This window comes from Pseudorca crassidens, chromosome 3, assembly GCF_039906515.1.
Source record: "Pseudorca crassidens isolate mPseCra1 chromosome 3, mPseCra1.hap1, whole genome shotgun sequence".
NCBI classification, from domain to species: Eukaryota; Metazoa; Chordata; class Mammalia; order Artiodactyla; family Delphinidae; genus Pseudorca; species Pseudorca crassidens.
In genome coordinates, this window is record NC_090298.1 from 62,431,028 (window position 1) to 62,456,443 (window position 25,416).

Sequence of the window (25,416 nt, forward strand, 5' to 3'; positions counted from 1 at the left end):
CAAACCAGCCATCAAATCACAGCTGACAAGTGACGTGCTCAAAGTAGAAAGTGGTTCCCAAATTATGTGTCAACTGTGTTCTGGAAGCAGAAAAAAGCAAACTCTTCCCCAGAGATGTCAATACCTGGGTGCAGCTTTACAATGAAACTTGGAAACCGATTTTGGAGATTTTGCTTCTTCTTTAAGAGAAAGATAAGATAAAGGCTCACCTGAAGCTGAAGATAAAGGCTTCACCCGGAAAAACCGTACATCTAAGGGGGGACGTGCCACTTTGCGTGTGTATCTGTCAGCAGCTGCAATCTGAGTTCCCACTCATTTCAGCAATAAAGGAACTGGCTGGTCAGAGCCCAGCGTGCTAACGACACTGGAGTCCGGGACCAGCAGACCAGTTGCTGTGTCTGCTAGCTGCCTTTGCTCTGATTGCTCCCAAATGTCTGCCCTGGATACAAGGGGGCCCATGCTGGACAGTGTCTTTGGATGAAGGCCAAGGCTCCAAAATGGCTATATCAAACGCACACACACAGACACACACATGCTCGCGCACCCTGATACACAATTTCACTGCTGCTGGGGCACTAGCAGTTCTTAGTACACCTGTTCTTTAGAAACAGTAAACATTCAATTGAATGAAAGAAGAACACCACATTAGAAATCCAAAACAAAGTTCAGAAGCTCTAAGGAAATTCAGGAACTACATCACTTCTTGGACTTTCTAATTAGGATGACGTGGGGTTGTCAAGATTCAATGAGAGAGCTCTGTGAAGTGTGCCCAAACGCACACTGATGTCTGAGATGCCCTGAGTGGAGGGGGACCAGCTCAGTAATTTGATGACTTAACCTGCCTCATTTTTTTTTTTTCTAACCAGATTAGAATTGGTATCATAAAACAGGAGACACTCTGAGAATCAGAGACCTTCTAGAAGCTCAGAGAATCAGAGATCTCCTAGGAGCTCAGTGAGTGGCCAATTATTATCAGTCGGGAAGTACTCCCCATGTGTTTGGCGGCATGAAGACCAGACATACTCACCACCTTGCACTCAGCTTCTGCAGGCATGGTACAACAGAAGACAGTTGGTAATATCTCAAATTCCAGAACCTACTAAAAAGCTAAAACTCACTCATATATTAACATCTGGGCTTTTAAACTGTAATTTTCTTCGTTTATTTTTCAAGTATGATAGACAAAATGGAGTCCATGGAGACTAGAAATCCCTGGCCAAAGCTGAAACCCTCCCTCTACCCAAGCCCTACGAAACTTTAAGATGAACAGGGTCAGGGGAGAGTCAAATTTCCTCTACTGCTTTGCCTTTCACTAACTTCTCCTTCAGGCAGCTCTCTGGCTGGGCCTCAGCACCAAGCAGAAGAACCATGGAGACGTGACCGCTTCTTTTATGTGAGACTAGTTGGCTGGTACTTCTACTAAGTTGTGGAAAGCACACCCAGAAACCAGAAAACAACTTCTTTCTCTTTGCTTTCGTGCTGCACACACCCAAACAAAGCAAATGGAAAGGCTGAACAATGGGTATTGTTCATGTAGAGGCAGGATAAGAAGGCAGGAACGGGGGCTTCCCTGGTGGCTCAGTGGTGAAGAATCCGCCTGCCAATGCAGGGGATACAGGTTTGATCCCTGGTCCGGGAAGATCCCACATGCCGCGGAGCAACTAAGCTCGTGCGCCACAACTACTGAGCCTGCGCGCCTAGAGCCCGTGCTCCGCGACAAGGGAAGCCACAGCAGTGAGAAGGCTGTGCACCGAAACGAAGACCCAACGCAGCCAAAAATAAATAAATTTTTTTTAAAAAGGCAGGAACAAACACTCAAGACCGCATTCTCCTGTGTGAATGTGGTCTTTAATCAGATTGAAGTCCCTCCCACCCCACCTCCACCTCCACCCTGGCTTCTGGGAACTGCCAATTCCTAAAAGGACCCAGGCCCCATTCTGGCTCCAGATTCAGGTGAACCATTGCCCTGGGGGTTGCTACTCCCAACCCACAGGATGAAGCAAAATGGCATCAAGCCAATCAGTGTATCTCTGAAAGATGCCAGCATACTAAGACTACAGGAGAAATGGAAATGCATGATTTAAAAGCTTTTATTAAAATTATTTAAAACTAAACTGTGTTTTAGGAATATTTTTATTTCCTCTGGGTTATAAATTGGTCAAGTCAATTGTTTGCTCCCTTACTGCCATACATTTGGTTTTACACGTTCAATCCTGGGGCTGCCCAAGACTCCCAGGGGCTGGCAGACAGATGTCTCTCCCGGGACAGCCAAGGGGGCTGGTGGCTCAGGGTCCCAGGCTGTCAGTTAGCACCTTACTGACAATGACACAAAAACTCCTGATTTCTCATCCTTTTCAACAGTGGTAAGAATCTAAACTCCCGCCGACTTCACATATTATGGCGCATTCTCAATTACCCGTGGTAATGTGAGCAAACAGCCATGTCATTAACCCAAAAAGGCACTCTACACATCAGCTCATTGGCTTAGGAATACATTATCATTTCTTTGTAGCTGTGCCTCAGTTTAGTTTACTAGCGCTTTTTTTTTTTTTCTTCTCCTCGGATGAACATTCACTCATTTACTGAAAGTCTGTTCCATGCCAGAAACCATGCGAGATTGGAGATGGTAGCAAAAAGAACTCACACACTAGGGGAAAAGACGTGTACAAACAAGTAAAGCTCACCACGGGCACGTGCAGTGTGCTGTGTCAGCAGAGGGGCAGCGATTCGTTCCGCTGGAAAGCTGGGAAAAGGCTATGCTCCCAACACCCTCTCTTTCAGACAGTTTGTAAATAACAAGTGAAATGCTGGCTGAGTCTTAAATGAGGAAAAGGAATTCTAAAGCACCAACTCAAATGGAGAGGTGAAGGTGCCCAGCAAAAAGGAAAGAGCGTTGGGCACTGAGACGGGCAGCAACATCCAGGAGAAAGCCAGGCCGGTCAATAAACACCTTCACCCAATAACTCAATGGGGCAGGTAACCACTTTACACCTTTCTTTTTTTTTCTTTTTTTATTTTTTTTGGCTGTGCCAGGTCTTAGTTGCGGCACGTGGGATCTTTTTTTTTTTTTAGTTGCAGCATGCAGGATCTTTTCGTTGCAGCATACGGACTTCTTTAGTTGCAGCATGCTGACTTCTTAGTTGCGGCACGCATGTGGGATCTAATTACCCTGACCAGGGATCGAACCCGGGCCCCCTGCATTGGGAGCGCAGAGACTTACCCACTGGACCACCAGGGAAGTCCCTTTACACCTTTCTTAGAGGAGCTGCCACCCTATATTTAAGGATTTTCTTTTTAATGCACGAGAACTTGGGGTGGTTATCAGAGTGCATCGCATGGCTGGAGTTTTCCCACAACCAGCCTGAACATGAGCAGATCCAGGAAGCAACCCCTTACCTGTACGAGGAGGAGCTCCTTGAGATGCAAAAACCACAGGCCAGCTGTGAACTCAAGAGTCTGCTTCCCAGTTTACCTGAAAAACAACAGGAAAGGGCCATTTCTGTTAACTTGGAATAGCCAGTCTTTTAACAGCCCCAGTAGAGACCTGCAGACCCTGCCTAAGGCTCCTTGGTCTCAAAGCAGAAAACCTGGCCAGCGTCACTTGGCCAAGGGGTTGGATCAGAGAAGTGGGTGAGAATCCCGGTGTTTAACTCGGAGGGTAATGGTAAGCCAGGCACTTAATCTACCTGTGTCTTGGTTTCCTCCCCGCCATAGCTATCTCACAGAATGATCAAGAAGGCCTTCGATATGCCGGGCACCATGCCAAGCCTGGAGTCATGTGAATGACCATGTCATGGGTTCCCCGCCCTCTGGGAGCTGACAGTCCACAAAGACAGAGAAGTAAATGGGTGGTAATCATGACCTTGACGCAACTGAGAGAAGCTGAAGTGAGGAGAATACAAGGTGACATGGAGCCTTTGCAGAGGCACCAGCTGACCCCAGAGAGGTCAAAGGGAGCTCCCCAGAGCAGGTGATGGCTAAGCTGAGGTCTGATAAGCAAGAGGTGGCCAGACTACGAGCATACCAGGCAGAGGAAATAGCAAAACGGGTACCCAGAAAGCAAGAACATAGTAAGCTGACAAGAAAAAGGAGTATTTCAGAGGCCGAGAGGGAAACTGGCAGTCGTTTTAGGAGGGTTTGGACTTTCTCTTAAGGCCGATGGCAAGCCCATGAAGGGTCTCCTGTAGGAGAGTGGCGTGGTCCAGAAAGTTTTCTGCAACATCAGAGAGAAGGGATTGCAAGGGGGCAAGGAATGCCCCTCTCAGCTACCCCAAATGCCACATCCCTGGTCTTCTGTGGGAACGACCAGGAGAGAAGGCCCCAGGATAAGAAGACAGGGCTAGGGCTCCCTCCAGTGAACCACAGCTTCTCAACTACAGGTTCCTCCGGCATTAAGCGATTCCACCCAGGCAGACACGCCATCAGGAGCAGAGTCTGCCTGTGCCAACACACCCTCCTCCAGAAGGTGGAGAAGTGCCTGGTGTCACGGTGCTTCTCAGCTTGTGCTCCCCAGACCAGAGGCATCAGTACCACCTGGGAACGTGTTGGAGATGCAAATTCTCGGCCCACCCCAGACCTAGTGACTCAGAATCTCCGGGAGCGGGGTCCAGCCAGTGTGTTTTAACTAGCCTCCAGGTGATTCTGATGCTCCCTAAAGGCAGCAAGCACTAAGTGGGGGCAGTGCCAGCACGGGGGTGGCAGTGAGCAGAGTACGGGGTACAGAGATAACCCGGCCTGATACCCCAACAGCACCTCCGTGCTCAAGGCCTCACACTCTACAGGGACTGTGATGTCCATTTATGCTTAAAAGGAAATACACAAAGCTTTTTTGGGGGTGGGTTTTTTTGTTGTTTTGGTTTTTTGGGTTTTTGGGCCGCACCGCGAGGCATGCGGGATCTTAGCTCCCCAACCAGGGATCGAACCCGTGCCCGCTGCAGTGGAAGTGTGGAATCTTAACCACTGGACCACCAGGGAAGTCCACACAATGCTGTTTTTATCGATACTTAGAAATGATGCTAGCCCTGTGGACCATGGGGAAGAGTACACGGGCCCACCTCTGGAGTGGGGATGTAGTACTTCGGGAGAATTTCATTTCCCTAAGAAATGCCCCATCCTTTTCTGTGGCCCTCCTTTATTTCAGAATAGACAAAGGAAACTCCAGCTTCAGGAACAGGGACAATGTTTCTCCTCCCCCTCAGATACAGAATCTGACCACTCCAGAAAAGAAACAATGAAGCCATCCAGAAAGCTCCCGTGGTTTCATTGAAGGGTAAAGTTTCTTTCTGGAGTGGGTCAGTTTGTAAAAGTTCCCAGAGTTGTGGTCCCTGGGATGTACTTGTGTGTAACTTCTCTGTTCGTCAAGCAGTGGCAAAAAGACTCTCCCCACCATCTCCACGCTATTCTGAAAACACCCTAGACCACTCAGACAAGCTTCAGCTGGACACCCGAATGGCCAAGTTCAGAGTTTCTTTCAGCCAGCTAAGAGCTGAGAAATTCTTTAAAATGTAAATATTTTTTTCAGCTATGAGAGACCCTAAAGCACTTTCTAGGTGGCATGAGGTCTCAGAAGAGTCAAGCCCTCCTCAAAACTGACCGGGAGGGCTTCCCTGGTGGCGCAGTGGTTGGGAGTCCGCCTGCCGATGCAGGGGATGCAGGTTCGTGCCCCGGTCCGGGAAGATCCCACATGCTGCGGAGCGGCTGGGCCCGTGAGCCATGGCCGCTGAGCCTGCGTGTCCGGAGCCTGTGCTCCGCAACGGGAGAGGCCACAACGGTGAGAGGCCCACATACCACAAAAAAAAAAAAAAAAAAAAAAAAACTGACTGGGAAAAGGCCCTTAGTGGAGAAGGAAAGGTTTCTGCTGCTGGCCAAGTTCTCCTGATAAGCAGGTAAAGAAACTGGATCATTTCCTGAGCTTCTCTCTCAAAATTAAATAGACTAAAAAAAAAAAAGAGCAACATAATCCCAAGCACAATTACGGTGTTTAACCTTAACTTTCATATCTAGATCACCTGGCTTTTCATTACAACTGGTCAGGTATATGTGAAATGGCCACACTAGATAGAAAGAAGTATGCCATATGCATCATCAAAGATATTAAATCCCCTATTACACAGCGTGCGCGTGCAAACACACACACACACACACACACACACACTAAGTGAATGAGAATTAGTTCTGCCTAGTGCCCCCCACCACCAGGTATCCTGGGCTCCTCCGGACATCTGAGCTATCCTCGGTGGCCCTGCCCCAGCCCTGACCTCACAGTGCCCACACTTCACCCATCAAAGTCCACTCTCTTCATACCCTGATCTTTGCTGGCATTTTATGAAATTCTTCCTGTTAAGTCCTAAGTAGCTAATGTAGTCCCTGTTCTACGGATGCTTACATGTTGAATAACAGGTTTAAAGAGAACCATTTCACCCAAATTCCTCTAATGGTAAAATTTTAGGCACAACAATAAGTGAATTCCAGCTTTTCGTTACAGAGCCCCTTCCATACTCCTCCAATCCCATCACACTGACCACTTCCCACTTCATTTGTTTCGTGTCAGCTTATAAAAACACCTCCACCTCCTAGGATGGAGGTGAGATGGATCCTGCATTTGTAAAAATGGAGGTAAATGTTGAAACAATGACGTGCAAGTCCATCTCCTCCATCTGTCAATTCACCTGTGTCAGAACCACACAGCCTCTGGAGGATGAGGATCCCTTCTCCAACCATTTCTGGTCGGCGCTTACTTAGGAAGGGGACACGCTAATATTATCTCCAGTGTCTGAACCCAAGCAGGGGAGAGAGTGGGAGAAGTCGGCCTCAAGACATACCTTTCTCTGCAGAGGCCCAAAGCGTACAGCCCAGTATCTCCGAGAATGCCCCAAAGCACTTAATAATCAGTGTCTGTAAAACCTTCCTAAATATAACGGCTTCAGAACTGGCTCTTACACTGTTGACAAGGGACTCTGATTTGGTCCCATCCAAGATAAAAAAAGAGCCTTTCTGTAAGAATGAAAACATGAGTCAAGATAAAAATTGAAGTGGGTCCAATGGGACAAAAGCCAGCCCTTCACAACCAAGTATAGTCTAAGAGGCCAAGAAAAGAACAGGTAAGGGTGCCCCTCAGACATGGCTGATAACACAGGCTCAGATGGACAGGTTTCTAAATTGATGTTTCTCGAAAATGGTGTTTCTAGAACATGCCCAATTATAAAAACCATCCAGACACTTTGTTTAAAAAATTCAGATTCCCAGGACCCACACCAAACCTATGAAGTCAAAACTCCAGGGCAGGGTCTGAGAACACACAGGTCTAACCAGCACCCAGCAGAGGGTCAGGCAAGTTTCAGAAACAACGTTCCAAAGGAAACAATATGTAACTTTTTAAAACATTGCAGTCACATAACTTCAAAGTGATAGGGTATGTGTGAAAAGGCAGGCTTAACTGGAGGAAGTCAGAGCCTTCTTTAAGTAGTTAAAATTATGGAATATAATCATCAGGTAATGAGGAAGTCAATTTGATTAAAATGTAGCAAAAACAAAACCTCTCCCTTTAGCTTAACCATATTCCACCTGGAAGACCTCCCATGACCTCCCTCCCTGCCCTAAGGATGGAAGGGAATCCCCGAGCACAGCTGCTCCTTGGGGCTGTTATAGGCCGGAATGGCAGTGACAGGGTTGAGAGCCCTCAGGGTTATCCCAATAAAGACAGCCCCAAGGAGCAGGCAGCAAACTCTAAACCAGACCCTGCAGGTGCCCTCCTGGTGTCAGCCTTTACACGTCTGAGTCTCCGGCTGACTCATCCGTAGCCTCAGTCGTGTCCCAGTCTATGTGAGGCCTTGCTCCACAGGACCAGCGGCACCAGCCTCACAGGGAGCCTATGCGTAAGCCCAGGCCTGCTTCATCAGAATCTGCCATTTCACAAGATTCCAGATCATTCTTGTGCACCTTCCAGCATGAGAAGCCCTGCTTTAAGGCACGGAGAGCGCCACCACGGGGAGCCTCTCAGCCCACCTGTACAGCCACCAGCTCACCAGCTCACCCACTGCGACCGAACACTCTAAGAGGCCTTCTTCCCTCACAATCCTTACACAAGTCTTCTCAGACTTGCTTTGTCTTGGAGCCAAACCACCATCAGCGGGGGCCCAGTGACAGCTGACAATCCAAAGCCCCACCTTAGGGAGTTGAAAGGAGGCGGGAAGTACTGACCGTCTCTCACATTCTCCTCCAGCTCCTCTACCTATCAGGCTCCCTGAGCGGGCAGGAACGTGGACCCCACGAGCACAAATCAGTAGAGAAGATCCAAAGTCAAACAATACTACGGAACGCTGGCTCGCTCTCCGCCAGCACCATGTTAATGAGGTCGAGGTCACGAGTATGATTAGCTTCCTCGGGTATCGTGGCACAGATGCCAACCCTCTGCCCTCTAGCTGCCTGCAAAGGCTGACACGTCCCTGGTTACTAATAGGAGAATGACTGGAGAGGCTGAACAGAGCAGCGGCAGAAAAGGACTCAAGGAACGTGGATGACTGGTGAGCAGAATGGATTGAAGAACAGTACTCAGCCCAGAGGGGTGGCTGACATGACAGATGACTGGGGAGAATTCAAAATCATCCCGATGGGCTGAACAACACACACCTGGATGAGAAAGCTGACATTTGACAGGAAGAAGTGGGAAGTTCTACGGCCAAGATTTTAAAAATCAAATACACATATGTAAGCTAGAGGAAATCTAACCTGACGACAGTTCTTGTTTTAAAATGTTCAAAACTTTTTTAAAACATTAAGTTTTGTTGACTAATGTAGTTGCTAAGAAAGCTAACATACTCAGGGTCCATGAGTCTAGTTTCCAGACCAAGGGGAACAGTGGTCCCTGTGTAGCACAGCTGACCAGACTATCCTCAACAGTCCCCCAGCCACCTGTCCACACAGGTGTATACACAACCTGTCCCATCGCTTCATCACTACCACCACTTGTGTTCTTATTATTCAGTATGGCCTCTGCACCCGGCTACCGTTCTTTTTGGCTTTGGATTATAGTTTAAACATTCCCCACATCAGCTTAGCTCCCTTTAATGCTGCCTTTTCTTTACTAATCAAGAAAAGAACAACAGACCCAAGCACAAATTGGAAAAAACACATTTAAAAAAAAAAAAAGACAAGACAACCTAAGCAACCCATTTACCAAAAGGATTCAGACCCAAAAGACCTATAGTCACCTGTGTAAGCTGGCATCCTAGGCTGCATAATACAGCATGGATCTGTGCAGAAAGGTAATCAGGTTGGTAAATTATGAGCTTCCAGCACAGAAAAGCCCTGAAATGGCTACAATAAGAATGAGCAAATGACAGAGTAAATATCTGTTTAGACATACTTCCCTGTGCAGAATCACCTAGGAATGGACAGTTAGCCATTAAAAAAAAAAAAATGATTTTTAGATTGTTTTTCAAGTTGTGAGCCTTTTTTTCCTTACGTGTATATTTCATATACAAAGGGTAGCCATTTACAAACACAAAAACACCAATTACTGGTGAAGTCTGTAGTTGTGAGACTGGCCAGTCTATTATTTTTAATTTCAGAAAACTTGATCCCTATGGGTGAGAGAAAAGGTATAAATTTTTAAGAGGTTAATTTGTCCTGAGTAATAAGTGTGTCATGCACCACTTATCTAAAGATTAAATGTGGCTACTGTCTATGCAGTTACAGGCATCTTTAAACAACTGGCTAACTGCCTCAAAACTGGAAAACAACATGTGAAATTCAGCCCAACTGCAGCCTGCCCCAGGAGAAAGGAAGCTTGAACTCCAGGTGCCCTTGACAACACAGCTCAGTGTGGAAAGAGAGAAATTGCTGAACAATAGAATCAGTAGAGGAAAGAGAGTCCCTCTAATTTTCCGGGAATGTGGGGAGGTTGATGCTAAAGGGATATTTAAGATCTCAATGCTGGTTTGAGTTCTACTGAACACTGAAACAACTGAAAACAAGAAAAAAAAAAAAACTTACATGTGAGTATAGTATATTTATATATATATTTATAGATATTTAATTAGGTACATATCAATCTGACAGATGTTTACACATTTAGATATAGAAGTGAAACACCTCTCAGATCACACTTAACAGTGTTTATGAAAACATATAAAGCGTACCGACAGGAAGGAGTGGGTCCTTCCCTATTGTTGGGAGGAAGCTGCCCCATTCTGGCTCTGGGTCACAGGACCCAGGCCTGGTTACATTCCTCCACAACTACATTTACAACAAATAGGAATTTCAAGTCTTTTTAAAGACAGAGACCTGCTTTGCCATGGACGTAGCACAGATGTAAGGAGGTGTATGGTGCTGTGGCCAAAACTGCTGATACAGTTTTGCACAAAAAAAGAATGGAAGAAAACACCAACAACTGTTTTGTTCTGGTTTTTTAAGTAACATCTACTTTAAAAAAATCTGAAAAGCAGAAAAGTAAAGAAAACAGTCACCTGTAACCCCACGGGTCTAAAATAACCAGTCAGAATTTTAGCCTACATCCTTGCAGTCTGTCTAGGCTACCAGTTTTCCTTTCAATGGCAGATCAGTTAGGCAGGCAAGAGCAAGGCGAGGCATTATTGCTGGTTACACAGACTAACGATGATTAATAATTCCCACTGGCCGTACCCTAAATCCACAACAGTAAGAGGAGTAAGGCTGTACACAAATCAAATAGCATGTCTGCCCTTTAACAGGCATTCACTGGGGCCTACTTTGCACACGTTTTTTATTCCACAAATGAATGAAATTCAAATTAACAGCCCCTTGAGGGCCATATGGTAACTTCAAAAAAGAAGGCAGATAAGCCTTGTCCCTGGTGGAAACGAAAACACTAGTTCTCCAAGTACAAGTTCTCAAGGTGCCTACAGACTGGGTTCCTAGGAAAAGCCCTCCTCCTGGCTTGCAGATGGCCACAGTCTCACCATGGTGAAGAGAGCATGCTCCAGACTCTCTCCCTCTTCTTAGAAGGACACTAATCCCATCATGGGGGCTCCACCCTCATGACCTCATCTAAACCTAATTACCTCCCAAAGGTGCCCCCTCCAAGTGCCATCACAATGGGGATTAGGGTTTCTATTTAGGAATTCGGGGAAGAACACAGTCTGTCCAGAATACGAATGTGTCAGGGGTGGAGGAGGATCAATTTTATCAGTTGTACATCCTAGCTATTAAAAATGTTCAGGGCTTCCCTGGTGGCGCAGTGGTTGAGAGTCCGCCTGCCGATGCAGGGGACACGGGAAGATCCCACATGCCGCGGAGCGGCTGGGCCCGTGAGCCATGGCCACTGAGCCTGCGTGTCCGGAGCCTGTGCTCCGCAACGGGAGAGGCCGCAACAGTGAGAGGCCCGCGTACCGCAAAAAAACACAAAAAAAATGTTCAGAGCCATTCTATGTACATTCCTCTAAATTATCTCAGTTCAAAACAATAAACAGGTCTCACAAGTCGGCAAAATAACACCAGTAAGAGTCTGATCACTGAAGGCCAGGGTCAGGGGCTTGATTACCCCATTAGTCCCGTTTAAAGGATGAAAGAGAAAAATTCAGTTACAAGGACACAGATTACTCTCACCCTAAGCACTATTCAGTAAACCTCAAGAGACCAGCCAACCACTTGCTGCTACTGTAAAAATAACTCCATCTTTCACCTCCAGCTCCAGACCTCTCTTCCTGCCTGTGGATCCAATGCTCTGCTGGGCATCTCTCCCTGGGCGCCTCACAACTCAGCTGTGGATTCAACTGAACTCGTTACTCCTCACCATCTCCCCAAACTGCGGTTCCCATAGCTGCTTAACTCAGTGAAAGGCGCCATGACCCACTCCAGTCACCCTGGACTCCCTCTTACTAAGAGCCCACCCATGGGACATGACCGAGGAAGTGCGGTCAGCCTCTCCAGGTCTCTCCTGCTCTCCCTCACCAAGTCCCACCGGGATTCCTGTACTAACCTCCTGGCTCACCTGCTATCCCCGGCCCTGGCCTCCTTGTCACCGAGCCCACCTCGAGTTCCTTCTAAAGCACAATATGATCAGGTCAATCACCTGCTGCAAGTTCCCCATCTTCCACACAGGTTTCGAGATGAAGTTCAGACTCCCCAGCTCAGCACCCTCAGGGACTTCCCTACACCACGCTGCCTCTAGTCCAAACAGCTACTCTCAGTGCCCTGTTGACCTTATACCATTTCGACCCTTCTAGACTCCAAACATAATGCATTCTTACTGTACCAGGTATTACTGTAACCTTAAAAGTAATGGGGAAAAAAAAACCTTGAGGGACTAAGTCTCCACTCTGCCCTTTACTCTCGGGCCCGCCTCCTACAGCAAAGGGTCCAGTATTTTAAGTACTAGACCAGACTCTTCCCTGGGCACAATCTGGGTTTTATAAGCTGATGATCAGATCTGACCTCTGATTCCTTCTTTGCCTTTCTAAGGCTGTGAAGTCTCACTTCGGAGAAAAACCCATTTGTTCTCGTGGCACTTTGGTGATTCTACTCAAACAGGACACATGCTTTATTATAAAGCACAGAAAGAAACAGGCTCCCCCTTCTTCCTTCTCCCTGTGGAGGACCCATAGGACCAGCAGGCCCCAGCCACCACCCCCAGCCAGATCACTTCCCTCCAAGCTGGCTGGCTTGTGGAAGAGAAGCACGCCCAGCACGCTGCTCTCCCAGCGCAGGCACTTCTAAACAAAAAAGAGAGCTTCTTGGGTTTATGGAGCTCCTTCGCACACAGAGTTTGCTTCTCCAACTAGAATGAGTGCTCTGTGAGTGGAGAGGTCTACTCTTGGTTCTTGCTATGCTCCCAGAGGCCAGAACAGAGCCTGGCCCATGGAAGAGGCTCCATGGGTATTTGCTGAATGACTGGATAAAAGAATGGATGAATGAGCAAACAGGCATTCCTCCCAGATTAGAAAAGAAATATACAGCATAGTTCCCCAGCTCCAGAAACTACTGTTTTGCTAAGAATGCCTTTTGTTCATTCTGCAGCTAGGTACAACCTTAGGAAAAACTGGGCAATGTTCCATTAACCCCAAGACATACTATAAAGGTGCTTTTTGGAATAAATTCTAGAGATCAGGTATTTGCTTACTATTTGTATTTTTCTAAGAGCAGTAAACACTGAGAAAACACTGCTTTAGAATTCCCAAGAGAGACACCACGTCCACCACTCAAGTTTTCTTTTTTTTCTTAAATAAAATGTCGATATTGACTTTGGTGGGACCTGGAACCTGAGAAGGTGCCTTTGCAAGGGGGCAGTGAGGCTGGGAATTACAGGCCACACCTGTGCTCAGGTCCTCAGACCCACACGGAGCCTGCACTACACACTCCCCACAGCTGGAGTCCCAGAAAAGGCTGACTAGAGGGGCCAAAAAGATGCAGCCTACAAGTTCTAGAAAGATCAAATATTTCTGAGTGTGGGCTACTGGGGGCACAGGGACAGCCTCAACTAAGGGTCGACCATCGGCCGACCTAAAATCAGCAGTCGCTCAAAGTCAGCTCCCTTTGCAGCCCGGCTCTCTGAATGGCACTGCTCTCTCCCAGGCATTTGAAACACTTGACAACCATCATCAACATTTTCTGAGCACTTACCCAGCATGAGGGACCACCCTAAGTTCTATGCAAAAGTACATAATCATAGTTAACCTTCCAGGTGATTCTTTGACTTGAACTTTATTGCCATCATTTTACAGACACAGAAACCAAGGCTGAGAGAAATTAAGTAACTTGTCCCAGGTTTAGGTAGTAAGTGACACCTCTGGAAACTCAACAGTCCCAATTTTGGGTCTCCTACATTTTGGTCTCCTATTTTGTCAATTCTCTGCAATAAAGAAGTTGAGAAGTATGTGTTGTCCATTAAAAATGGATACTTTTCTATATATTTTCTATCTATATATTTCTATATATTTTCTATCTTCTCCTACTATGGACTTTTCCTCCCTGCCTTGCCCAAACACTACATGCAGTAAAATCTCTTTAATTCGTCAGTCCACACATCTGAGCCCACCCACATGCATAAAGAGCATATATTACTTTTTCCAGAAGGCACCGTTTTTCTCTAATCCACAAAGATTCATTTTCCTTCCTATAGACAAATTACTGGTTCATGTCTCACGACTCAAATTATATTATATTCAAGAATGTTCATTTGCAGTGTAATTATTCTTCTTAATTGGACTGCTCTGAAGACAAATGATTTCCCCTCCCTAACCCCATCAACTCCTACACCACACAATGTCTTTTTTCCTGGCAAAAAATGTTTGCTGCACCCTTTGCAAACACACCACAACAATCCACACTATCTGCTCCCTGTGTGACCACTTAGGAAAAATATTATCATGACGTTGGGTTTTATCTGGTATTACCTCAAACTCCTCCAATATTATTTCATCAGAATCAGATCTCTGACAAAGATTAATAACAAGTCTATCACAGTATGACAGCAAAAAGAAATGAGAATCTTGGGTTTTCTTTTCCCTATCTGTAAAAACATTTAATCTCCCCACCAGCATGTGTTCCCTATCTCTTACATTTGAAAAGGAGAAGTCGTTTTTTAAAGAGGACCAGTAGAAAAGAGGAATATCCGGGAAAGAGCAACGCCAGAGAAATTCGCATCCATCATCGCTTAAACCTGGCGCGGGTGGAGCTCTCTCAGGCGAATGGGCGAAGCAAAAGCAACGTGCGGAGGAGAAACGTCCCTCGGAACTCGGTTACTCAGGTTTAACTCTCCGCACCAGGCTCTAACAGCTCCCCCTCTCCCTCCCGCCCACACCTCTCCCCGCTCGGGCTCCAGCACACACACGTCTACAGAGGCCGCTTTGCGATTTCAGACAGAAGCTCTCCTTTTACTTGTGGGTCGCTGATGGCAACCTACAGGAACGCACACACTGTAGAAAACGCGCTAAATACAGGAAATGGCCCAGGTGGGAGTGAGGGTGGGGGTGGGATGGGGGGTGAGACTTTACTCCCACTGAGGAAACAGCTCAAGGATTCTCATAAAACTCACGACCCTCCCGAAACGGGAGAAAAGGTGAACAGGATTGAAGAAAATGCTTTCGCCCTTCAGAGTTCAAAGGACACCAGACCGCTGAATGAAAGAGGAAAAAGGACACACACACAACTCTGTGCCTAAAAAACGTCCGGAAACACAGAGTCCCCCCCCCCCCGTCCTTCACCCCATCCCTTGGGTTCAACCCACTCAGGCCAGATGTGGTCTTCCCCACTCCACGCCCACCTCCTCCTCCTCCAGCCCGCACCCCCAATCCCTGCGCTGCCCACAAAAATGCAGCCCAGATCTGAGAAGCCACTGACGTCTGTGGCCGGCGTGACCCACACGCCACAGACCAGGCCCCGCGGGGGCGACCGGGGGGCGGCCCCGGGCGCGGTACCAGGCGCGCTGAGCCCCGCGCCAAGCTGCGCCCGGGACCCGAGCGCCGGTCGCAGTCCGCCGGCGGTGGCGAGAGAGCTGGGCTCGCGCCGGCTTCCCGGCAAATCGTCTTTCCAGGCACAACTTTTTTCCACTTCTGCTGCGGGCGACCACGGCGACCAGAGCCGAAGCGGCGCTCCCTCCCGTTCCCAGCGTCCAGCACCCGTCCCGCCAGCACCTCCCCGGCCCGGTCCTCCCTCCCCTCGGGCTCCTCGGGCGCCTGGAAGAAATTCCCGCGCCGGCCGCCGCGCACGCAACCCGGACTCCGCTGGTCGCCGACGGCTCCGCGAGCCCCGCGCCGGGCGCCCTACCTGGCGGAGGCTGCGGGCTTTCCCTCCGCAGAGCGCGCGGGCCCGGCGACCTCAACTCAGCCGGTCCCGGCTCGGCGATCCCGGCTCCGAGCCCGCAGCCTTCCCCAAGCCGGGGCTTACCGTTACGCCTCCTCGCAGCCACCTCTCTCTCTCTCTCTCTCGGTCTCTCTTTCTCTGGCCCGGCCGGCCACTCGGGGAAGGAGGAGGAGGGAGGGGAGGGGAGAGGAGAGGAGGCGGCGAGAGGAGGGGGCGATTGAGGGAGGGGAGAGGGTCCCCGGGCAGGGGAGGAGGAGGAGGAGGAAGAAGAGGAGGCGAGGAGAGAGCGCCGACCTCGGCCGCTGCCGGGGCTAGCACGCAGGAAGGGGAAAGAGGGGCGGGGGCAGAGAAAGAAAGAGGCCGCCGAGCCTCCCTGCCCAGGACCCGGCCCCGCGCCGCTGCCCAGTCACCATCGCCGCCGCGTCCCGCTCTCGGGCGGCGTCGGGGGGAGGGGTCGGGGCCCGGGGCTCTCCCGGCGCGGCGCGCGGGGCGGGGCGGGCGGCCTGGGACGCGGCGGGGGCGGGCGGACGAGGCCCGGCCTCCGGGGGGAGTGTCCTGCAGGGCCCGGGAGGGTGTGGGCGAAAGGGGATCCCCGAGAGGAGGGGTGGAGGCCCGGGGGCCTGGGAGCCGGTCTCTGCGCCCGCCGGGCGGCGGCAGCGTCTCCCGGAGTCCCGCCAGAGTCCCCCGCGCCGCGCGGGGGAACCTCCGAGCACAGTTCCGGGAAATCGTCTTCGGAGCCCGGAGAGCGCGCACCGCCCGGCCGGGGAGGCGGGGAACGGCGAAGTCGGAGTCGGGGGTGAGAGCCCGGACTCGTTCGGCGGAGAGCGTGCTCGGCAGCGCCCGGAGCGGTTCCCCAGGCGGGGCCCGAGCGGGAAGAATGTCCGCCCGCTGGTCCTGGAGAATCCAAAGCGGGAGGGTGGGCTGGGGGTGTCTGGACCCCCATCCTCGCCTTCCTCGCCCGGAGTCGAGGCTCCGGACGTAAATTTCCTCGCCCTGAGAGTCTCTAAGAAAGGAAACTCAGTGCGAACAGCCGCAAAGAATATACGTAAATTGATTGCTTGGGATCCTGAAACATCTTCCCCTGAACTTAAAATATGTTTCGGGGTGAATTTCTAAGGCACTTTAGCTAATAGTCTGGAAAGGCATCTTTGCCCAGAGAGAGGACTCACTAACTGGCCCCCACCGCCCCCGGGGTGGGGGGAGCAAAGAACCCAGAGTTAAATGGCCACAGATTAAGGTGACAAGATTCCTTGTGATTTCAACGTCGGGACGCAGCATTTAGCCAAGCAAACCCTTCTTGTCTTTTTTTCCTGGCAAACTTGCTCCTGTCCCCAGCTTCTCAGCCTCTCGTCTGGGTCACCTGTAGCCACTAGTCACGTGAACTCAGACCCTAGCGGTCAGTTTGGGGCCTCTCTCCTCCACTGCCAATAGCCGCTCCCATTGATTCTTTAAGGTCCTTCCAATTGCCCCGTCCTTTCCAAATCCACTGCCACCTTCCTGATTCTCACTGATTCGGGACTTCATAGCTTCAGTGACCTCCTCCCTGGTTCCCTGCTTTGTCCCTCGTTGTACTGGCATCCATCTGCACACGCCTAGCCTGCACGCTAATGGTTCTAGAACACCGCTTTGACAGGCTACTTCCTGTTCTAGAAGCTCTAGGAGGCACTTTGCCACAGAAAATTATGAATTACTTAAAAACTTTTCCATTCAAAGCCATCCACCTACCCACTCCTTGGAGCCTGGCACTCTCACCAGCGTGGGGGGATCCTCCCCGCCCCCCGAAGGTTCCATACTGTATGAAACATGGGAGGTGGTGATGCTCTTGCCAGAACTGGAATGCTGTCTTTCATCTTCTCCCACAGCCAAATCCCACTTATCTTCGTTGAAAATGAAGTTTGTAGTACAACATTTCTTCTATAAAAGGATGTGTGTGATCTTCCCACTTTTGAAATCATGCACTAGAAATAACAAAGCTTATGGGGGAAATAGGATAAGAAACAAACAACTCAGAAGTTATGTAACACTGCAACCAGAGCACCAGCAAAAACAGTAACCATTCCAAAAAACATGCTAGCAGAGTTTAAGAGCCACGTTCAATTCCTAATAAATATTACAGTAAATATAAATATAGGACTTTACCTTTATAAAAAGATGGAAGGAACTGATGAAGAGATTGGAAGGAGAGTTGTTTGAGGCTGCTGAGTTAGGAAGATAAGCACAAAATGTACAAGTAAGAGGTGAATTCACCCCTCCCAAGTTAGAGCTCATGGTCAAAACAATCCAAGAGAAAGAACATAGAGTGAATGAACATCGGGCATAGTACTGTGTGTCCTCCCCAACTGGCATTCTGCTGTGTTTTGTTTGCAGCTGCTGTTTCTTGATGGTGCAGAATATTAAGGTGCTGGCAACAATTGTATATGAACCAACATAACCACTGCATTTTACTAATATCTTTTCCTTACATATCAGTCATGAATGAGTTAATTTCTGTTACACATGCTTTCATTACACAAACATGCTGGTAACAGAGTAGACTGTACTGTACTGAATTCCATGCTTAGAAAATAGATTCTACTTCATTCCACACATCTGTTGAGCACTTACTATATGCCAGGGACTGTTTCAGGCACTGGGAATGCATTGGTGAATAAAGAGAAACACAAAAATGTCTGCCCTCTTGGACGGTGGGAACTTGAACATGGCATCACAGGATGATCCATATTATTGAGTTGTATTATGTTTCATATCTATGTAACTTGATGCCTCATCTACATTTTAGTCTCTTTGAGAGCTAGAGTCAAGCCTCATATCTGTGTATCTTTTGCAATGTCTGACACAGAAAATACCTACCGGAATATGTAAAAAAGGGAGTTTACACCCATTTTATACCTTGTGTTACTGAATTCACAGAAGAACCACCTGGGAAATCAAGAAAGTTTTTTTCAGGACCACGTTTGTTGCTATTTGGACTAAAATCAAAGCAAGTATCCCCAGATAGGGTCATTTGGATCTGAAGTGTAGATAAATTATGCTTAACAGGAAGCAAGAAAGTAGGCATGGGCAGGGGAGGGAGGACAGAAGGAGAGAGAGGCTAAACGGTGTAGTTCAAGAAGAGAGTGCCTGCTAAATTCTCTGGAAAGAACAATAGCGGGAACTTCGGGTTATTGTGAACGCGGCCTCTATCGTGGGCTTCAGCCAAATGTTCAAGAAATATTTACTGGGAGATAAGTGAGGAGGAAATTATAAGAAATTAAAGGGTACCTACAATGTTTGGTCAGATGACAAGGAGACCTTGGGAGAAAATAATTATGAGCCAGTGGGTCATAAGGTAAAATGACAGTGGTACCTGGCTAAAATGTTGTGATTCTGAACTTACCTGCCTGTGCAGATCACTCATTTCTCTGAACATTATACCCCACCTAGTGTAACTGGCATCAACAAAGCTAGATATTTTTCATGTGTGAACACTTTTTATCCTATTCTGAGTATGAATCTGGAATGTAAATAAACTATGCATTTGTGACAGATACATTGGATATATTTCTGTGATTGTCAGCATACTGAATATTGATTAACTTTATTTTATTTTTTAACATCTTTATTGAAGTATAATTGCTTTACAATGGTGTGTTAGTTTCTGCCGTATAACAAAGTGAACCAGCTATACATATACATATATCCCCATATCTCCTCCCTCTTGCATCTCCCTCCCTCCCACCCTCCCTATCCCACCCCTCTAGGTGGTCACAAAGCACTGAGCTGATCCCCCTGTGCTATGCAGCTGCTTCCCACTAGCTATCTATTTTACATTTGGTAGTGTATATATGTCCATGTCACTCTCTCACTTCATCCCAGCTTACCCTTCCCCCTCCCTGTGTCCTCAAGTCCATTCTCTACGTCTGCATCTTTATTCCTCTCCTGCCCCTAGGTTCATCAGAACCTTTGTTTTTAGATTCCATATATATGTGTTAGGATACGATATGTGTTTTTCTCTTTCTGACTTACTTCACTCTGTATGACAGACTCTAGGTCCATCCACCTCACTACAAATAACTCTATTTCGTTGATTAGCTTTAAATTTGTCTCTTCATCTTCATAAAAATCTACACTCAGAACCAGCCCCCCCACCCCCATTCTGAGAGCTTGCTGTTTCCTAAAACTGTGATCATAGGATTTCAGTGCTAGACACAAACTTGAAAATCCATGTCTTTTGAAGATCACATAAAAAATGAAACAATTTAAGCTGAGAATCTCTTCAACGAAACTAGCAAAATTATAGTTTACCAACTTGGGGTCCTCTGAAAAATCACTCTCTTAAAAATTTTCATTCTGTCTTTTTATTCCATGGATCGAATTATACAAAGAAGCCATCTGAAATTCTAAGAATCCATTTTCCTTGACAAGTACATGTTGATAAAAGGCAATTTTGAAGGTCTCTACTGATTTAAAAGGGCTCTGTCAATTAAAATTAGTGCTCTCTGATCTATGTGAGACAGAAGCCACCCTTTGGGCCATAGCAATGACCTGGCCAAAGTCTCCAATGGACTTAGTAATGTCATATCTCAATTTCTGCTTCCAGCTGACAGTTAAGTCAAGGGTGAAAATTAAGCCTGTAAATACAAAAGAAATTTCCCCCCATTACCAAGGTGCTGTTGAATCTATTGAATGAGGATAGCAAAATGTCTCCAACTGAGAACAAATACTACAAGTGCAGATGAGTATGTAGGATTTTCCAATAATCCCATAAAGGGATGGCAGTAGGACCAAGTCAGCCATGGGCTCCTGATGAAATCTCAATGAACTGTAGAAAAGACTTCCTTTTCCCTCACGGATCTATGAAGGACACTGTCCACACTCAAGCCAAGGAGAAACATGGCCCTGAAAATACACCACAGCTAAGTCATGAGAGAAATAAGAGCGCTGAACTTTGGGCATTTGCTCTCTTCTGGAAGAAATTGAGGGTTGTCAACCACTTTTACCTTCCAGCCACAGTATCTACCTCCAGGCCTTCCCTTCTTCTATCAACGAAGCAATAGTCTTAATTTGCCACTGACTTCTCCTAAAGGAATCGTCAAATTTCCTGCCTCTAGTTCCAGAACTAGACTTCATGAGACTCTGGCAAAGCTAAACCCAAGAAGGTGCTTCATTTATTTCCTCCTATTATGTCATCACGGCCATAAACAAATGTATCTGGCCCTCATCCAGGTGAGCTTACCGTGAAGTGAGGTGGAAATTTCCATATGAGAGAATGTTTTATGGCAATATTATTTTATAAGTTGCATGCAAATTCTGCAACATTCTTAGCTGCTCAATAATATGTTACTGGCAGACTCAATTCCCTGAACTTTTATTCACTCTGAATCTTCACCTGCAGACATTTTCCTGGATTACAAACCTTTCTCTGGAAGAGGTACAAAATACAAAGAAGCTTGGGGGATTATCTGTCTTACAGTATTCATGACACACATAAAACCACCACGAGAAAGCATGCCGTAGCCCTTTATAAGAACAATGCTGTGCATCTGGTCCCGGACTTGTGCTTTATGTTTTCGATTATGAATTATGTGTTGCTCTCAAAACCTCTAATAGGTAAGGTTTTACTATTACCCTCACTAGTACCTACAATGAAATTTGGAAAATATTCATCCTGTTTTAATAGCAACGCCAGGATGAGAATTTGAGGAAATTCCTGCTGTTTTCTTGCATTGTGAAGAGGATACTTGTGCCTAATATAACCCAGACTGAAAAAAACCTAATCTCCAATCTGAAAACTTGGCCTATAAGAAACTTGTTTTTCTTTTTTCTTTCTCTTACAATTCTCTTTCTGGAAACAAGGAGCATAAACATGTATATCTATAAAACTAGCAACTGTCGGGCACCCTATTTTAACACAGTGCTAGAGTTAGAATATATATTATTTTCTATGGATAATAAAAATATTTAGAATTATGGATTATAACATGTACTCTACCTACTTCCAAATGGCCCTGGAGTAACTTGTTATTAAAAACAACAGAAGGAGGTAAGAGATCCTCTTGCCGGGGTCCTGGATTAACATAGTTGAACATTAAATTTAGCTCTGGGCTTCCAAGAGTCAAGACAAGAACGACATACAATGAATAATATAGTTCTCATGGTCCGGCAAAAACATCATAGCTGTTCTTAAGTTAGGCAAACTTTTTCCTGGCACTAACTTCTAAGAGGAATTGAGTCATGGGAATCTTTACATAAGCGACATTGAACAATCTAAACATCTAGGTGCAGCATCTTCACTGAAAGAAAGCAACAGATTCTTGCCCTGCAGAGCAGAGAGGGTAAAAAGTTAACAAGAGATGACAGAACTGTCTAGACTGTGTTTCTGTCATGGCTGAATCTGCACTATCTAAACTTAACTTCTACCCAGACTCTGGGACCCAGAAGATACTCTCTGTGCTCTCACTTAAGAAAAGAAAAAGAATGGAGCTTGTATCAACTGAATTATGCAAAAAAAATAATGCCATTTCTTCATTGACTTCACAAATCTTTCTCAATCCTAAATCTTCTATTATTTCACATAGAACTCATTTGACAACTATGACCTGTATTCATTTCAGAACAACCTTGGGAAGGTTTTCAATGAAAACAAGAACTAAGGACAAGGCTAATCCACCCACATAGCTGAGATTAGTTCTAGCTTTTCTTCCAACAGGATGGCATTGTGCTATGCTAATTATACAAAAGAACGTTCAACACTTTTGAGGTCATATAAATGAGAATAGCATATGCTGTGAAGTTAAAATTAACCACAAAGCTAGTTTTTATAGCTGAAGAGTGATTTCTTGAAATATCCTGTGAAATTTTGCTGTTAGACAACTGTCTCAAAATAGTTACAAGTACTCCTTTAATTTCCTAGAGTGTCATGAGAAAAATGTTTGATATTAATGAATTCAAGTCCCTCCACTGCCTTCACATGCAGCTTGTGTTCACTGGATGTGTGGTAAGAAAAGCTCCTTGTTATGAAAAGACCATGGGTTTGAAGTCCTAGGGACTGTGTACAAATCCCACTTCTTTCACCAGTTACTAAATTATTTTAAGCAAGATACTTAACCTCTCCAAACTTCAGTTTCCTTGCCTTAAAATGGGGATAATTCTACCTATTACATGGGGTTATTACAACTATTACATGATTGTTATCACAACATATGTGAAGGTTCACAACATATGTGAACATATAATGCCTAACATATAATAGTGCTCAGTAGATGTTTATTTCCTTCCCTGACATCCATATTCTTGCAAAAAGAATCTTCTCCCAGTTCAAGGAGACCACTCTTCCCAACTTGCCAATACACAGCTTTCCTAGTCTTCTTTTTAAAAATGATATGAGGGCTTCCCTGGTGGCGCAGTGGTTGAGAGTCTGCCTGCTGATGCGGGGGACACGGGTTCAAGCCCTGACCTGGGAGGATCCCACGTGCCGCGGAGCGACTAGGCCCGTGAGCCACAACTACTGAGCCTGTGCGTCTGGAGCTTGTGCTCCGCAACGAGAGGCTGCAACAGTGAGAGGCCCGTGCACCGCGATGAAGAGTGGCCCCCGCTCGCTGCAACTAGAGAAAGCCCACGCACAGAAACGATGACCCAACACAGCCAAAAATAAATAAATAAATAAATAAATAAAATTTAAAAAAATAAAAAATAAATAAAAAAATAAAAATGATATGAAAATCAGAACACTGTAGTGTTATCGTGATGACAGGCATATAGCTCAATGCAGTAAAATTGAAAGTCCAGAAATAAACTCTCACATTTATGGTCATCTGATTTTCAACAAAGTGCCAAGACGCTTTAATGGTGAAATAGTCTTTTCAACAAATGGTGCTGGGACAACTGGATATCCAACATACAAAACAAGGAATATGAATCCCTACCTCACACCATACCAAAAAAACTAGCTCAAAATGGATCATACAACTAAATGTGAGAGCTAAAACGATAAAACTCCTAGAAGAACACATAGGAGTAAATCTTAATGACCTTAGGTTAGGCAATAACTTCTTAGACATGACACTAAAATCACAAGTAACAAAAGAGAAAAATACATAAGTTGTACTTCATAAAAACTAAAAACTTTTGTGTGACATGAGGACACCATCAAGAAAGTGGAAAAAAAAAAATAAAATGGGTTAAAATATTTGCAAAACATGTTCCCGACAAAGGATGTGTATCCAGAATATATAAAGAATGCTTACAGGTCAATAATAATAATAATAACAAAATAAAAAATGGGCAAAGAATCTAAATAGATATTTCTTCCAAAGAATACATACAGATGACCAATAAGCACTTGGAAAGATGCTCAACATCATTAGCAGTCAAGAAACTGCCAGTGAAAACCACACTACACATACAAAGGTAACTAAAATACGGAAGACTGATAATAACAAGTATTGGTGAGGAAATAGAGAAATTGAAACTTTCAAACATCGCTGATGAGACTGTAATGGTGTAGCTATGTTGAGAAACAGTTCGATAGTTTCTCAAAAGGCAAAACATAGAATTACCATATGACCCAGAAATTTCCCTCTTGTTATATACCCAAGAGAAATAAAAACATGTCTACGTAAAAACATGTACAAAAATGTTCAAGCAGTATTATTCATAATAGCCAAAAGGTGGAAATCCAGATAGCCATCAACTGGTGAATGGACAAAGAGAAGGTGGTATATATACACACGGTATGCTCTCATTTTGTTCAGCCATAAAAATGAATGAAGTGGTGATACATGCTGTCACATGGATGAACTTTGAAAACATTATGCTAAGTGAAAGAAACCAGTGATTGAAGATTGCATGTTGTACAATTCCATTTATATGAAATGCCTAAAATATGCAAATTTATAGAAATAGAAAATAGATTCGTGGTTGCCTAGGCTGGGGTGGAGTTTGGAGGTAGCGGTGAGGAGCAACTGCTAATTGGTACAGATTTCTTTTGGGGGGGGCAACAAAAATGTTCTAAAATTATGTTGTGTGGTGGATGCACACCTCTGTGAGTAGACTAAAAACTACTGAACTATACACTTGAAGTGGGTGAATTTTATGGTACATGAAATACATCTCAATTTAAAAAAAGAAAAATGATAGGAGAAAATGGTTGCGCTATCAGATACAACCAGGAATAATTTTGGTCAACATTTGCTAAACACTTACTGTGTGTAGGGAGGATACAAAGATGACTAAGCATGGACTCCATCCTCAAAGAGCATAAAATCTAGTGAATGGATGTAGTTCAATGAAGATCAATGCATATTTTGATTGCCAGTGGGGCCAGGATTCAATAAATAGCTGTAATACATAGCGTTCATCTAATACACAATGCTGAGCACTGTGTTAAGCTTAGGGATACAGAGTTTGCATGTCCCAGTCCTCTCAAGGCACTCAGCCTTTTTGGGGTGAGAGGAAGGATCTAGGTAAAAGTGCTGTGCTACAGATACGAGCAGGTGCCATGGGAGCTCAGCAGCAGTGAAAACAGGTGAGGAGAGGGGAGGGTATTAGAGGAGGTTCTCTGGGGGTTGTGACCTTGTTTTCGTGACTGAGTAAGAGTTCGCAAGGTGAAAGGTAGAAGGCAGTCCACTCAGACAAAGGATACTGCCTGCACAAAGGCCC

General features: G+C 46.1%; 1 protein-coding gene across 7 annotated transcripts in view; it reads right to left on the bottom strand.

Annotated features, from left to right (window-relative positions):
* The window catches only part of LHFPL2 (LHFPL tetraspan subfamily member 2), a 179,333-nt gene extending 163,108 nt beyond the window's left edge, over positions 1-16,225 (bottom strand). For 2 of the 7 annotated variants that reach the window (XR_010941993.1, XR_010941994.1), the window contains exons 1-2: positions 15,862-16,223; positions 3,397-3,472 (exon numbers count right to left, since the gene is read on the bottom strand). The gene's annotated coding sequence lies outside the window, so the exon portion shown is untranslated. Of the gene's footprint in view, positions 1-3,396; positions 3,473-15,741 lie in introns of all 7 variants that reach the window. The other 5 variants (XR_010941992.1, XM_067731068.1, XM_067731069.1 and 2 more) reach the window with 5 other exon arrangements.
* Positions 16,226-25,416: the final 9,191 nt, after the last annotated feature.